The sequence below is a fragment of the Pteropus medius genome, unplaced genomic scaffold (assembly GCF_902729225.1).
Source record: "Pteropus medius unplaced genomic scaffold, Ma_sr-lr_union100, whole genome shotgun sequence".
Classification (NCBI taxonomy): Eukaryota; Metazoa; Chordata; class Mammalia; order Chiroptera; family Pteropodidae; genus Pteropus; species Pteropus medius.
Window position 1 is genome coordinate 4,296,213 of NW_024353517.1, and position 15,394 is coordinate 4,311,606.

The 15,394-nt window shown below is 42.1% G+C and overlaps 1 long non-coding RNA gene across 2 annotated transcripts; it reads right to left on the reverse strand.

Moving 5' to 3' along the window:
• Positions 1 to 802: 802 nt before the first annotated feature.
• On the reverse strand, positions 803 to 14,884 carry LOC120593003 (uncharacterized). 2 transcript variants are annotated; one of them, XR_005650283.1, is made up of 4 exons: positions 14,723 to 14,884; positions 13,424 to 13,496; positions 11,628 to 13,293; positions 803 to 1,028 (listed from the first exon to the last, which is right to left on the reverse strand). It is a non-coding gene; the product is annotated as an uncharacterized LOC120593003 (long non-coding RNA). The 2 variants fall into 2 exon arrangements; XR_005650282.1 differs by having other exon boundaries at positions 13,413 to 13,496.
• Between the last annotated feature and the right edge of the window lie 510 nt (positions 14,885 to 15,394).

Sequence of the window (15,394 nt, forward strand, 5' to 3'; positions counted from 1 at the left end):
TCTAATACATAGCCATATGTGTGGCTATTGTGAATTGAGAGGTGCTATAAGTATAAAATACACTCTAGATTTTGGAGACAGTAAAAAAAAAGTAAATTATTTCAACAATAATTTCACATATTGATTATGTGTTGAAATGATAGTCCTCTGAATATATTGGGTAAAATATATTAAAAAAATACATTATTAAAATTCACCTGAGGCTTTTCTGTTTTTTTTACTTTTAAAAAATGTGGCTATTAGAAAATTTTAAATTACAGATGTAGCTCACATTCTACTTCTATTGATAGCACTGCTGCCAAGTCGACATTAAAGAAGTTGACCAGGACTTTGGAATAAAAGGCCTCATATTCATTCCTATTCAACTACCTCTCATTCAAGTCAGTCCAATGGTCCAGACAGTTAAGATGTTCTGGGATCAATATTTTGTGCCTCTCCACTTGACGTTATCTGTCCTTTTGACCAAGACATCAAAATTTTCATCCAAAGGGTGAATAAAAGTCCTAGCCAAAGAGTCGAAGGCCAACTCTTATATTTTTCCATGAAATCTCTCCAGGTTGGCATTCATCAAACATCAAGGTAAAGTCATATCAACCTCCATGAAAATAACTAATTTTGCATCCAGCCATATTTCTTTATTGTGTACAAGGATCCACTCACACAACAGCCTGTTAAGAAATGATGTGTGTCAACAACTAAATCTTACTGAGCCCGTATTGGGTCCCAGGGATCAGCACTGTCATATCCAGGTGCTTACAAGTGATGCCATACTTGGCTGTCATGCTCTTATCTTTTTGAAAAATAGCCCATCTCCAGTCTTTCGGACTCTCATTCTTCCATGGTGCCTCGAAATCACAACACGTTTAGCAGCCTTCTGAATATTCTCCAGTACGTTGAGATTTCTTCCAGTCCAGCAGACATGATTTCCTTTGAAGTGCTAAAGTGTTTCTTAGCATCACTTCTTCCCTCTTGGGCTCCCATTTCCACTTATTGATGTTTGTTCTACTCTTCCTATTTCAGACATCATTCTTTTGAAAGAATAAAGAAGCAAAAGGGAGGTTTTATATGCCATACTGGATAAAACATATAGGCTCTAGAATCAAACTGTTTAGAATCAATTTCCAATTCTACCACTTACTAGTGTCTTAATTTCTCCAACTGTAAAATGGTAATAAGAATAGTATCTGTTTCATAGCATGATTGAATGATCGAACAGTTATAACCAGAACGCCTGGCTTGGGGGCAGATAGGCAAAAGGAGCATGTTAATATCTCTACATTGCTTACCCAAGGTTATGATTTTTTTTCCTGTTTATTTTCTCCCCTCTGCAATGCATGATGTGTCTCCAGGTGGCGCTAAATGACACTGTGCTAGCTGTAAAATTAGCCTGGGGGCTAAAGATTTTTAGTCATTTTCTGGTAATTTTCACTAAAAATCAAGCCATTAAGTAAGACAACAATAATGATAAGTATCAATGCAAACTCAAATAAATAATGCACCTTGACTGTCTGCCCTCCTCTCTTAGCTTCACTTATTTCTAATGTAGAGAAGGTAGATTCCACATGGGCTGAATTTTGATTTGGAATTCAATTATAAATACATATATATATATATGCATACATAAGCCTGAGAATAATAACAGTTGTGGAAACTATCGTGAGGAGCCAGGATAAATTATTGGGAATGACTCAGGTAATTAAAGCCTCTGCCTCTTGTAATAGTTCACTAACCTGTGAGAACAAAAAATGTGATAAGGTTTTCAGCAACACATTTGATGACTCATCTCATGATGTCCTTTGGGACAAAATAGAAACAAGTAGTTGGATTCAACTCATTAATTATGATTGAGCATGCTGTTAATGAATGGATCATGTCAACCTGAATGGGGGTAGTCTCTGCTGGCAAAAAACAGACCTATGTTCTCAGTCCTGATCAGTTCAATACTTTTATTAATGGTGAAGTTCCAGAAAGAGTTTAAAATGCCAAATGCCTACTGTATGTGTAAGTTACAGAGATTTCACAGCTCTTAAATGCTTGTGAGTCCAAAATCCCCAGGAGAGAAGCAGGACACATTAAAACTGACCAGAAAGCTTTTGACTCCTGCACAATGCTCAGGATGGGGGAAGCGATTTAATCTGCAGGGAGAGTGTTGGGGTGCACCATCTTCATCTATAGAATTAATGAGGAAGCATGAGTTGGCAACAACACTGTCAAGATGTCAGTTAAACTGATGTCCCCAACACAATCGCATGAGGACTTACACTAAATGTTATGGGCAAAGTAACAAACTAGAGTCAGCTGAATAAAAGATTTATACCATCAGGCCATTATGAGAAACTGTAAGTCTTCAAATTGTAAGAGCTAAATGCCTCCATGTTTTATGATTTGTTAAAGGAATTTTGACAATGGGGAAAGAAGGAACCCTCCCCTAATTCTGTTAAGCAACTGCTAGAAAAGAGAAGCTAAGGTCTCATAAGAAACAAGGAGAGCAGCCTGATGACACCATAATGGTGACGTCCCAGTACTACTGCCATGTAACAAATTACCCCAAAACTTAGTGGCTTAAAACGGTAACCATTAATTTTCTCATGAACATGCAGTATTGGCTGGGCTTGATGAAGACAGATCCTTTGTTCTATGTGGTGTCATTTAGGACAGCTCAAAGCCTGGGGACTGGAATTGTCTGAAGATTCTCTTGTCATGCCCTGCAGTTGATCCTGGGAGGACTCATGCCGCTGGAGGCTGGGACATGGGGCTCCTTGGGAGCCTTTATTTCTATGTGGTCTCTGCAGCGTGGTAGCTTCAGCAGAGCTGGACTTCTTACATATTGGCTCAGGGTTCCCAAGACACATATTCCAAAATAAAAAGCCTATTTCTTTTCATGACCTAGCCTCATAAGGAATGCAGCGTCCTTTCTGCCATATTCTATTCACAAAGGCTCACCCATATTCTAGGGGAGAGGAATTAGATTCAGCCTTTGATAAAAGAATCTTCAAGGTTCCAAAAGAGTATCTAGATCTATAAATATTGCCATAGACATTTTTGGAGCATACAGTTTGCCCCAGGTGATCACAAGAGACAACCATAACAGCAGCAGCTATGACCAGGGAACAATGTCAGAACAACAATGGATGAACCACATCGTGCTCATGGAGCATAAAAGAGGGCAGGGGAACTCAAGAAGAATGCAGTGACTATCTGCTAGTCTGTGAGCACCACCCTGTCCCTGCCATTAAGGAAGGGGATTCTGGGAGCAGGGACCAGAGCCAAAGGTTACATCATTCTGGTTCATGGGGTTACCCCCTTTCCTGCTGGGGAATATGAATTACACACTGGTGACCTCTGGCGAGAATGCGAGGGATGCTGATGGAAGCTGTGGACACTCAAAACTGTAAGGGATATAGGATGGCAGATGGGACTCCTCACTAGAGCTGTTGAAACCTCTTGGAAGCCAATTCTAGTAAAACAGGACGACTAATTTTTTTTTAAACCAAATAGCACAAAAAAACTCTCTTAAAGTCAGTTGCAACTTCTACTTTTCCACAGGACTCAACATAATACAATCACTGAATTTATTTCTCCCAGCTGCCAGGGACTGTGCAAGGCATGATGAGGATACACTAGGTGCTAGAATGTGGTTCTTAGTTTTGCAGCCCTCACATACTACTGCAGGGTTTCTAACACTGAATCCCCAACCCCTCAATAATTTATATGCAATGCAGGAAACTTGGGACACACACACACAAATGGTACAAAAGCCAGATGAGATTTTTAACACAAACATTCATACACACAACAAAATACTAATTAGCCAGTATATAGACTAACAGAGGCTTTTAATCATTGACCAGTAAGAAATTTAAAATGTTTTAGTTAAATATGGAAAGCTGAATTAGTTTACCACAGATGGAACACTTACGATTTCATGATGACAGGAAAACATTTTTCAACAGTTTGTCCAAGAAAAAGAGAACGTGACCATGCCCGGCACGCCCTGCATCATTTATCACAGGAAGTGTGCGTGTGGACCTTGGAAGCCCACGCTGCTGCACAGGCAAGCAGTTAAAGCTGTGTCCCCTTCATGCGTTGCCATTGCCCTTATAGGGGACATTTTTAAGACATTGAAGATGAATGAGAAGATTTATTTGATTTTGATGCACTTAGATGGTTACATTTTCAGAAAATGGAAGAAATTTTAAAACCAGATCAAGACCTTTAAGAATTACATTCTCTAACAAACTCGAAAGAATAAGTTATAAAAAAAGACTTTTCTACATACATGATATTTGAATATACTGAACCTGAAACTCTAGGGAAGAACTCAAAACATAGCTAATCCACATATATGTGTAAATGCAGACGATTTGATCAAGGAAAGGCATGCAAACACAAACTGTCACAAAGTACTACACTATGAGTGTTTTATTTCTTTGATGGCCTTTGAAGCACAAACCTGAGGGTATGGCTAAAGTTTCAAGCCCAGATCTTATCAGTGTGGCTCACTTTCAAGAGGAAGTGGCTGAGCTGAGAAGTAACCATGGCCTATACTAGTCATGGATGTGTTGTCCCTGGAATTTTGGTGACAGCATGTGAATCCCAGAATGATCATGGAATTTCAGATCCTCTGACCAAATTCTGGGCAATTGTTGGGTCCACTTTGTGCACAGATATCTTGTCTTTTATTTAACTCTTGCTGTAGAAACTGAGAGCCCCACCAGTGATACAGACCAGTTTCAAGAAAAAGGCACATCCTGACTGATATCCTCCACCGTTATTGAGCCAGAAAGCCCTCTGCGAAACTGTGGTGTTCTCATTAGTCTGCTCAAGCATGATCATGCTTAGCCCCAGGTCTACAGTTCTGAGTCCAAGTACTGACTCTGCAGTAAGACTTCTGGATTCAAATCCAGCTCCACCAGTTATAAGCTCTGTGACCTCAGACAAGTATCTTAACTTCTCTGAGACTGTCTCCTCACCTACCTCATATTCTGAAGATTCAACAACCTGATGTGTTAAAAATAATTAGCACAGTAACTGGTATGTAGCAAGCTCTCTTTAAATATTAGTTATTGCTATGGATTGATATTTTTGCCTCCCTCCCCTAATCTCCAATGTGATGGTATTAGGAAGTGAGACCTTTAGAAGGGAATTAGGTCATAAGGGTGGAGCCTTCAAAAGTGGGATTAGTGCCTTGTAAGCGTGGAGACATAAGAGAAGTGATCTCTCTTTCCACCATATGAGAACCCGGAAAGAAGGCGGCCATCTACAAACCAGGAAGGGGGGCCCTCCCCAGACACTGGATCTGCCGGCACCTTGATCTTGGACTTCCCAACCTCTAGAACTGTGAGAAATAAATTCTTGTTGTTTAAGCCACCCAGTCTAAGGTAATTTGTTATAGCAGCCCAAGCTAAGACAATTATCACCGTTATGCAATAAATGTGATTAAACTGTTTTTGAAACGATTTGCATTTCTGGTAAAACATATTTTCAAAATGCTAACAGGTTATCTTTTCTCCATGTTAAACAGTGTGAAACATTCATTGACCTGCACATGGTGGATTTCTGACCCTGTAACAACGCCCCTCCTCTTCTCCCCCCCTCCCCACTTTGGGAAAAAAACAGGAAATATTCTTGCTGAAGGATTTCCTCAGAAAACTGACAGAAACTACATTACATTCTCAGTCTTTCCCAGGCCCAGAAAGACAGGAATTGCTAGGAGGAATATGTACTAAACATCAAAACACGGAAAAGGCAAACCAACCCAAGAGCCTTACAAGAAATGAAAGCAGGTGTCTCCAGAACTGACTGGTGACATGCCATAGTAGGAAGCGTCAGATTTCTTAGGCCTTCGCTGCTGGAGTTCTGGGAGTCAAGACTCATAGTAGTTGGAGTGACCACTGCCCCACCCCAACCAGCACTGGGGTGACCAAGTCATCCCTGTTTGCCTGAGACTTGTTTTTGGTTTTAGCACAGGAAGTCCTGCATCCTAGAAATGCCTTAGTCTCAGGCAAACCAGATGGTTGGTCACCCTAAGGTCCAACTTGAAGGGGTGGCTTGCATGGAAGTCCCTGCAGCTCATGTCATTCATAATTGTCGTGGGCAAGCATAGAGCAATGGCCAAAGGGACTGGAGGAGCTAGAGCCACATGAGTCCTGAGAATGTCCCTTGAAGAAGAAATCCATGGGAAACGTGCACGTGCATGGAGACCTAGAGGGACAAGGCCCAAGTGCAGGTGTTACAGGGTAAGTGTGTGCAGAGCCAGGCCAGACCCAGGTAGTGCTTCCTGAGCTGGTTCACAGGTTGGCATGTGTTAAAAACAACATTTCACTTTGGACATTTATATAGAGAGATAAGGAGAGAATGAATTTTTTTTTTTTTTAGTAAAAGTGTACTTTGTCCTTTATATTAAAGATTAAGGGAATTTTATTGCATGGATTGACTTAATTGAATTGTCTTTCATTTCAGTTTTCCATTTATTTTAGTGAATAACTTTATACACTCATATTTACTAAGGATATAGTTTACTTACATGGTTCTGGGCTTAAAGTCCTCTAAAAATATCTTTTAAACTATTTTTTCTGATTGTATGTTGCCATAATTCTCCCACTTTTGTTTGGTTGTTTTAATCCCTTTTTATTTGTTTGTTGTGTGATTGTTCGTTTTGTGAGTCTTGAGCCAGGCATCTTTTAAGAAACGTATTAAGGGTGTTCATTGTAGATGATAAAATGCAGTAGTTGTATCTGTAAATGATGATATTGTTCTATCTCAGAATTCCAGCCAACCTGACTACTGACTCCAGGTAACAACCAGCTGGCTGGTCTCAGAGTCCCTATCACAGCTGAGCTTACAGGTGCAAACTGCAAAAGCCCTCAAGAGAAGTCCAGCACCTGCAAGGAATGTTTTTTTAGAATGTTTCTTTATTTACACTAGAGGGCGCTTTCTGCTGTGGAGGGGATGGAGCTGATGTACTTCCTGTGGACTGTATATCACATATGGAACTTCAACTGCCAGGTTTCCAGTTTGTTACAGAGTCATTTAGCTCCCTGTTACTGATTGGCTACACATGTTGGCCCCTACGTATGATTCAGGCAAGGGCTCTGTGCATTCTCGTCAGCCTGGGAAAAGCCCACTGTCTCTGCTGTAGAGAGGGACAGGGCAAAATTACATCAAATCCCTAGACTGTGGAAGACGTTACAAGCTGAATTTGGTATAAAAACAACTAGGAGCAATTACAGACTCTTTCAAAGGGGAACAGAAGATAAAAACAATGTACACCATTGATTCATTACACATTTATTAAGCAGCTGCTATGTACATGAACTTCGGAAGTTCTGGAGACCGAGGATGCCCAGAGCCCTCCAGTGCAGGGTGCGGGGTGCAGGCTTGCTCCTTCCACAGCCTCCCCACTGACCCCCGCACTCAGACTCCTCCCCAACACAACTCCATGGGGACTTTCCAATCTACTGGGGAGATGACGCATAAGGAGACACCTTGGGCCATCCGCGGTTCGATATTTGCTGAAGATGGTTCCTGTTCATGAAAAGACCATTTCTAATGACAGGCTGGGTCAAGGGTTGAGCCACTCCCTCCACTCCTGGAGCGTGGCCCCCATCATCTTCTACCTCCTCCTTTACACACTTTATTTGAAAGGTTATTGTGTACCTCTCCTTTGTATGGCACAGAGCTAGAGCCTGCCACTGCCTTTGGCAGCACAAAAAGCAGGCCTTCGCAGGGAGAGTAGCAGCAAAGCAGCCCTTGTGTCATCAGAGCCACCAGTTGTGCACACTTGTCACAGGTGTTCTGAAAGATGATGTTTTCCTGGTTTGTGAATTTATCTGAATGAAAAATGTTAGAACAAAAGGAAATTTAAATAAGACTTTTTAAAATATTTAGCAAATTACCTTTACTGAGGAAAAAAATTAAGCTATTGAAATAGCTGCAAAAATACAAGATCTGACAGCCACTATGGTTATGACTCTATTTTCAGAGTAGCAGGATCCTTGGCTCCATCCTTCTGCACCCCCAGTAAGTGGAAGAGGGGTGTGTGTGTGTGTGTGTGTGTGTGTGTGTGTGTGAGACAGAGTGAGATACAGAGAGACAGAGAGAGTGATAGACACGCTGCATGAAAAATGTCTCCTCCCTGGAGGTTTGGCTCTTCTCACCACAGTGGGAAAATCTGACACCATCAAAGCAGCAGAGCAGAGGCAGAACTGAGGTTTCTAGGCACTGGCGAGTTAGATTTCTACCCAGTAGCGAGGTATAGGGTGACTTGAATGGGGTGGAGGAGAGCAGCTGACATGTCATAAAGTGTTTTAATATTTCACAAAGTACTTCATGCTAGACTGAGGAAACAGCAATCATTTATATCAAAGAAAGGAGAGTGGTGATGGAAATTATGGCCTAAACCCCACCTGCATCCACTCTAGGTCACCCTGTACCCCCAGGCCCCCTTGACTTGGGTATTCTGGTCATTAATGTTTGAGCTCATGGACAGAGGACATATGAGTAACAAACTGACTTAGGACTTTCATTACATCAGAAAGTAAATAAACCTTGAACTGTTAGTTTTGGATTTTTTACAATGAGATAATGCTGCTGCTCCCTCTCTACAATGTCCTGATTATATGTGGTCTCTGATGGTTTAAACATTCCTGGGTAATCATTTCCTATTCTTTCTTAAACATGATGCTCCCACATTTCTTTTGGTTAATGTCATATTCTCTGTTTACTTCTCAAAAAATACTGTATTTAGCTGTGTACAGTAAGTGAATATTGTTTTCTAAAAGCAATCAAATGACGTAGGGACCAGGAGAGCACTCCTGTCTTCTAAAGGGCACAACTGGCTCCCCTGGGTACCATCGCCTGTACTCTGATACTGCTGGCCCTTGGCCTGGGCACTACCCAACTGCTGGACACTGCCCAACTGAGGCCATGGTGCACCCAGGGCCATACTTAGTTCTATATAGACTATGAGAGAAGGTCTCTTTGCTCTTCTGTGTCAGAGGCTGGCAATGGGCATCGAAACAGAAATGCTCGAACTTCCTGAGGTCTTTTTGACGGCCCTCTTTAGTTCTTTATCATAATAGGACTTAGGTAATGAGTTCAAAGCAAGGCCAGGCCGAGAGACATATCTGAGTGGCAGATACTATTTCGTTGTTCCCTTTCGCTATGGAAGAGGCTTCTATACCAGGGCCTGGCTCTAGTCCAAGGAGGATTCTGCCCTGGAAGGCTCCCCCCACTTCCTGCAGATAGTGGCCTTGATCTGTTCCACCAGTCTGCAGACATGCAGCAACAAAGCCTAGGAGGAGGATGAGGCTCCAGGACTACACAAGACTTCCTAGATATCTATGTAACTATCTCATTTAATTTAGGAGCAAGTTAGAAGCCATGAGACATTTACACTGGAAAAGAAATATGAAAGTATGTTGATCAAGTGGCAAAGTTTAATATTTATGCAAATCAAATGGGAATACAATGAAATGTATACTGGCACGTCATTCGTGATCCATGTTGTGATTAGAAATAAATCTTAAAGGTAAATTTTAGGATAATAAGATTGAGAATAGAGAATGTGAGATGTTTAAAAGAAAAATGGCCTTTTCATTAAGTTTTCTCTCTTCTGTGTCACCAGGGTATGACTACAGGTAATTTTATAATTGCTAACTAATGCTCAGTTTTCTGGACCTCTCCAGTCTTCTGCTGGGAGAAACCTTCCACCACAGAGTGATATGGGGCCATGGCAGTGAGCTGTAGTAAACAGAGGACCGGATATGGACTCTGGTCACAATTGCACCTCTACCAGTTGCCTGCTGTGCAAATCCCTACACAAAACTTGCATTATAAAAGACTGAGAGAGAGCAAGTCAGACTACGGGGATTCCTGACTGACTGTTCTCTTGGTTCGTATTTGATCTATTATTTGACATATTTAAGTATCCTCATTTTTATTTAAATAATCATGTTTTTCAATTAAAAATTTCTGTTTGATTCTTTGTTAAATTTGCCTCTCCCTGGCCCCTGGCCCCTGCCTTGCTTTGTGGTTTCTATGAATAGCATGGCTAAATTTAGTTTATTAGTTGTACAGGCACCTAGCAGAATGGCACTTGAAGGGAAGAACTATGAAAGGCCTTGACAAGAAAGCTGTCCCCAGAAAGGCCAGCTGAGCTTGTCACTGCCTTGAAAGAGCCTATGTCAGCCACTCAGTATAAAACTCCATGTTTACAAGAATTTCTTATCATTCCCTGGACATAGTTTGTACTTCACCCAACTTATTCCTTCCAACCAGACAGCCATACTCATTTCTACTGTCCCTGATCCTTCAGGGTCAAATTCAAAATGTGTTCTCATCCATTAGCCCCACTTCCCTCCCCCTGCCCACACTCAGCTGAGAATGACCCTCCTCCTTCTTCTGTGGATGCCTATAGCACATGGTTCCTCTTATGTACCACTTATGATTAACCAACTGCATGATTTTACAGCTCGATGCAAAATGAAAATGTAGGACCCATTGTTCAAAAATTGTTCAGAATTTCAGAATGGCTGCAGTAGAGCATTACACCAAGAACAGAGCCCTTCTAAGTGCCCCGGCACCACTGCACGGAACACATGCCAGATAATTACACAGGGACACTCCAGGGGAAACCGAGAGTCCCAGTGGCAAATGCCCAGTCTAACCGCCTCCTAGGAAAACTTCTGCACTGCCCGCCTTCCTGAGCCCTTCGAGCACTCCAACGCCTACATGCCTGACTCTCTATCTCACTGGCACTTAGCTGAGGGGCTGGCCCCCAAGCCTCCTTGTCCAGCCACTCTGACCTATGCCTACTGCCCCTTATCCCTGAATCCTGTCTTGTTGATCTCCTTGGGTTGGCCACTAGCACAATGAACGAGGAAGGATCTATTGGTTCCTTTCCACAACACCACCATCTCCCTTCCTTTCTGTTCCCTTCTGTTGCCAGAAGTTGCCAACATACAATCCCTCTGTGCCAGCATGTTGGTGCAAAAAATGCAGTCGTACTCTTCCACCTGTTCGACTTCTTCTCTCCGACTAAGTGGTAATATAGATGCTTGCCTGATGCCGGGAACGTTAAGCGTACTATCTCATTTAATGCTCTCGACTTTGAAGTATGCACTGCTATTATTATGCCTTTCACAGATGACTAAAACAACTCAGAGGTTAAATAACTTGCCAAAGATGGAAAAGTTAAGTAGGTCTTACTCTAAGCCGTTGGGCTATGTTGCCTCAAAATAGGCTAATTGAAGACAAAGACTGCATCTTAGTCACATTGTATTCCCCCATGGCATCTCTTTGTGCTTTCAGTACCAGCGTATTATTGGGGTTATTAAAAATTCTCATTTATTGATAGCTCACTCTGTGCCAGGTTCTACGCTGAGCATTTGCAAATGTCCTCTCATTAACTCCTCAGCACATCTCTACTAGCCGGGTTTCATTGCCCATATTTAACAGATGAAGAAACTAAGGCTTAGCAAGATTAAACGTCTAGTTAGGCTGCATAGCTGGTAAACAGTAGCAGCACCACAGTCTGTCCTGACTCTAGATGCAGGGTTTCTAATCAGGCTAAGCTGCTCCCATGCCCTTGCCCCCCACCCGTCCGGCCCTTCCATCTTACTCACCCTCACCTTCCTGCTGCATCCATCCTCCCATTGCCTCAGTCTCCATTAGAATCTGAGTTCTGAAGGCTCAATTGTTGCTTAACCTACCAAATGATTTGGCTGCCTATTGCACAATCCCAGGACAGAAAGAAAGTTGCCCACATTACCTGCCCTGGCCTTATGATCGGCACCTTCTCAATTTCAACTTGTCAGCTTCTAATGTCCTAGCAAGAATACCAGAAGCAAAGACCTTCTGCATCCCTAGAGATCAGACAGCAAGTACTGAAGAAGTGTTACCAGCTGAGAGCCTTGCTGAATGCAAGCAGAGTAAAGACTTGGTCCCTTCTTGCAGATCTTCCACTAGCCTCATACATTTTCCCTCTCAACATCCAAGAAATCTAATCAAGTCAATCCACAGGAAAGAATGGTTTCTCTGTTGGTTGGTTTAACTGTTAATTCTTTTGAGGGTCCAGATAAATCTCTGGAAACCAGAGAAAACTTCCTGTCCTAAGGAGCAAGGGGCCTACCTCCTTTCCTAGTAATCGTTGAATGCCCTACACTTGTGCACACATGTGCATGCACAAGTGCACACCCACTCAGATAGCTATGGATGGAGTCCATTTGACTCCCAATCACAAGATGATTCATATTATTTTTTAACCATTAGTGCCAGTCTTGCCTATTCAATAAATGGTCTCAAAACTAAATCACCTGAGAAGTAACTGAAGGAACAGAGATGATGGAGGTCAGAGGAGGGTAACAGGATACAACATGGATGTCTCTAAGTACCTAAAAGCCTAACATACAGAACAGGAAATTGATTTAGTCTGTGTAGTTCCTAAAAGAGAATCTGGATTCATTGGTGAGGTTATAAGGTAGGCAGATGTTGACTTCATAGAAAGAAAACTAGTAACTTCCTAGTTTAGTTCAACAATAAAATGGGCTTCTAGGGTGATGGAGAGAGTCCTGTATCTGAACATCCTCAAGCAGACACCAGACACTGAAGGGAGGCTCTGAGTTGAGCGGGAGGCTGGCCTAGAGCCCCTCGATGATCATGCATGGGGCTCAGTCTGTGCTGGGTAGGAAGGAGGTGCTGGGGATACAAGAATGAAGATGACATAGACACTGCTGTCCTCTGAGAACACTTCTAACTTGGAGACTGTGCTCCTCTGAATTTAATGTGGTTCTTGAGGGCAGGAACCACAGCTTATTCTTCTCCTGTGTGCTCATAATAGCTAATCATAGAGATATGGAACCAGACCCAACAGTGAGCACCTGGAAGATAAAAATTATACTTCCCATTTGTGAATCTTTAGCACCTAGCAAAATGTAAAAAAAAAATTAGTTTTGAAGTTAATGAATGTGTGTTCAGAGGATACTCAATACAAGTCAATAAATGAATCCCCATAATCTATAGCATTGATCCACTGTTAAAAGGACCCATCCCAACCCCAGTAATCTACATAATGGATAAAGAAATGTTCAAATTTACTAAGGTGCAATGAGTTTCTTGACTCCTACTTGACAATGAGTGGCCTCATTGTAATCACATGACCCTTGGATGATAAGGCCATAGCTCTTCTGAACATCTCTGTGTCCCAGGGCTTCAGCAAGCAGACCATGGAGCTCATTCGAAGATGACGGTTTCACCTCTCATCTTTCTTCTTGTCTGAAGAATGCCTCTAACCTGGTTTTGAAGATATTGAAAGTTAATGGCAAAAACCAACAGGAGAGATGGATATGACTCTTTGCATTGACTAGCTTTCCTCTAGAAAACATTTAACCAGGAGCAATGTAATCATTTACCTTTTATTTACCTTCTAAACCGGAGGTAGAGATAATTTCAACAACAGCTGAGTCATCGCTAAAGTCAACAGGTAAAGGTCTCTTCTGCAAAATCAATTGCCAGATATATATTACTGACTGAAGTTATGTGGGTAAATTAACATTGTATTGTTTTCATTGTAAACCAGACCCAATACAGTTCATTATGTCTTTCGCTTCTCTTCAAATACAATCATGTTTCCTATAATTAAGAATAATAATTTGCTCACTTTTAGGCAGTGCCTCGCAGCTGGCTCTCTTAAGGCCCTACATTCTTTTGGCTTGGGGTTAACAGAGAAAAAGCAATTGGGCCAAATTCAGGCTCCATCCCTGTATGATGTGGTCAAGCTTCAGAACCTGTGTGAGCCTCTGCTTCTTCTAAAGGACAAATGACGAGAATAGTAGAACTCCCATGGATTTATAAGAATTAAAGCACAAGGCCTTTTAGAGAATAAGGAATCAATAACATTCGCTATGATGATGATGATGTTTTCCTGAGGAGGAACTGTTCCAGCCTCAGACAGCCCAGATATTCCCATGCTGTCTTTAACTCTAAAATGATTCTCTCTTTTGAGAAACGACGTTGATAGGGTGTCAAGGTCACACTAAACAGTAGGTAGTAGGAAGTTTTCTTCCAAACAAAAGAGAATGAAAGGTTTCTCATAGTTTCTTATATGATAATGAAAAGCCTGCTGGTCACCAGGTTTGATAATTTTCACGATATGCTCAGGCTCATGTCTCTTAATTTTGGTATGTTGCCACTGAGTACAAAGGGTTCTTCCAAATTAATCCAGGGCAAACAGTGTTGTTACCTTTGCAAAAAACCTGACAGGTCCTTGGACAAGGGTAACTTGCACTCCATTAAGCGATGTTTTACATTAGAGAAATAAATCCCAATCTGTCTCTACAGGACAAACATTATGATAATTTCATATAAATTATAGTTCTCGGCTGATCAGATATCACTGAATCAAATAAGTCAAAGGGAGCTTCTTCAGGGCAGACAGCATCTTCTCATTACTCTGTGTCTAGGCACTTTACATCACAGATAGATGTTTAATAAATGTTCGTATAAATGAAGAAATACCAGGTGCATCAGAAATTAACCCTTGGCTTCTAAGGGCCTATGCTCTTTAAGTACCAGGAAGGGCAGAGCTGGGAAATCTGGCCCAATTATTTAAACACCAACCATGGCCACTTCCTCTCTGCAAAAACCAGTGGTTCCTCTGGCTTTTGCTGACGTGTACTTGTTCATGTCCTGTTTTGTGAGAGGATGGGTTTCTAGCTCTCACCTCGGCTCTCGCTGCCTGACGTGACATTGCACCCTCTTTTAGCTCTATTCTTCTCTTCCAAGACCTGTGTCCGTTGGCAGGATCCCGACAAGAACAGCCCCCACAACTCTGTTCCTGTGCTGGCCATGATCCTTCTCGTCCTGCCTCCTGACCGGCAACTATAAATGCGGAATGCTGCTTTGGAACAGTTTGAATGCATTGCTCCCCTAGTGGAGAGCTCTGCTAACAAATTCAGAGACCTGGTGCCATCCTCAGCTGCCATCTTGAGATTTCCACCATCAGAGGCACACACAGGGGCTCCACCCAGCAAGCGAGGTTCAGTGCCCTGCTGCCATCTCCTGGAAGTGGCTCATCCTCTTCTGCTCCTTAGACCTTTGGGTCTACTCTCCTCCACCTGCTCTAACAAGTCCCTGATGTCTTCCATACACTATCAGACACAGTGTGAATGAAAAGAGTTATTATTTTAATGCACAGATACATAATTAAAATAATGAGAGGAATGACCATAAAGAGAAGTAGATGCCTATCTCCCATTGGCATGCAAAGATGGTGAAGCCAGGAGGATGGAGCTGACCCAAGAACACTCATGAGGATACACACTTGGCATTCAGCAGGTGAAAATCTTTCCAAGTTTAAAATTGGTGCCGTCAGGCACAGAGAAATACCTACAGC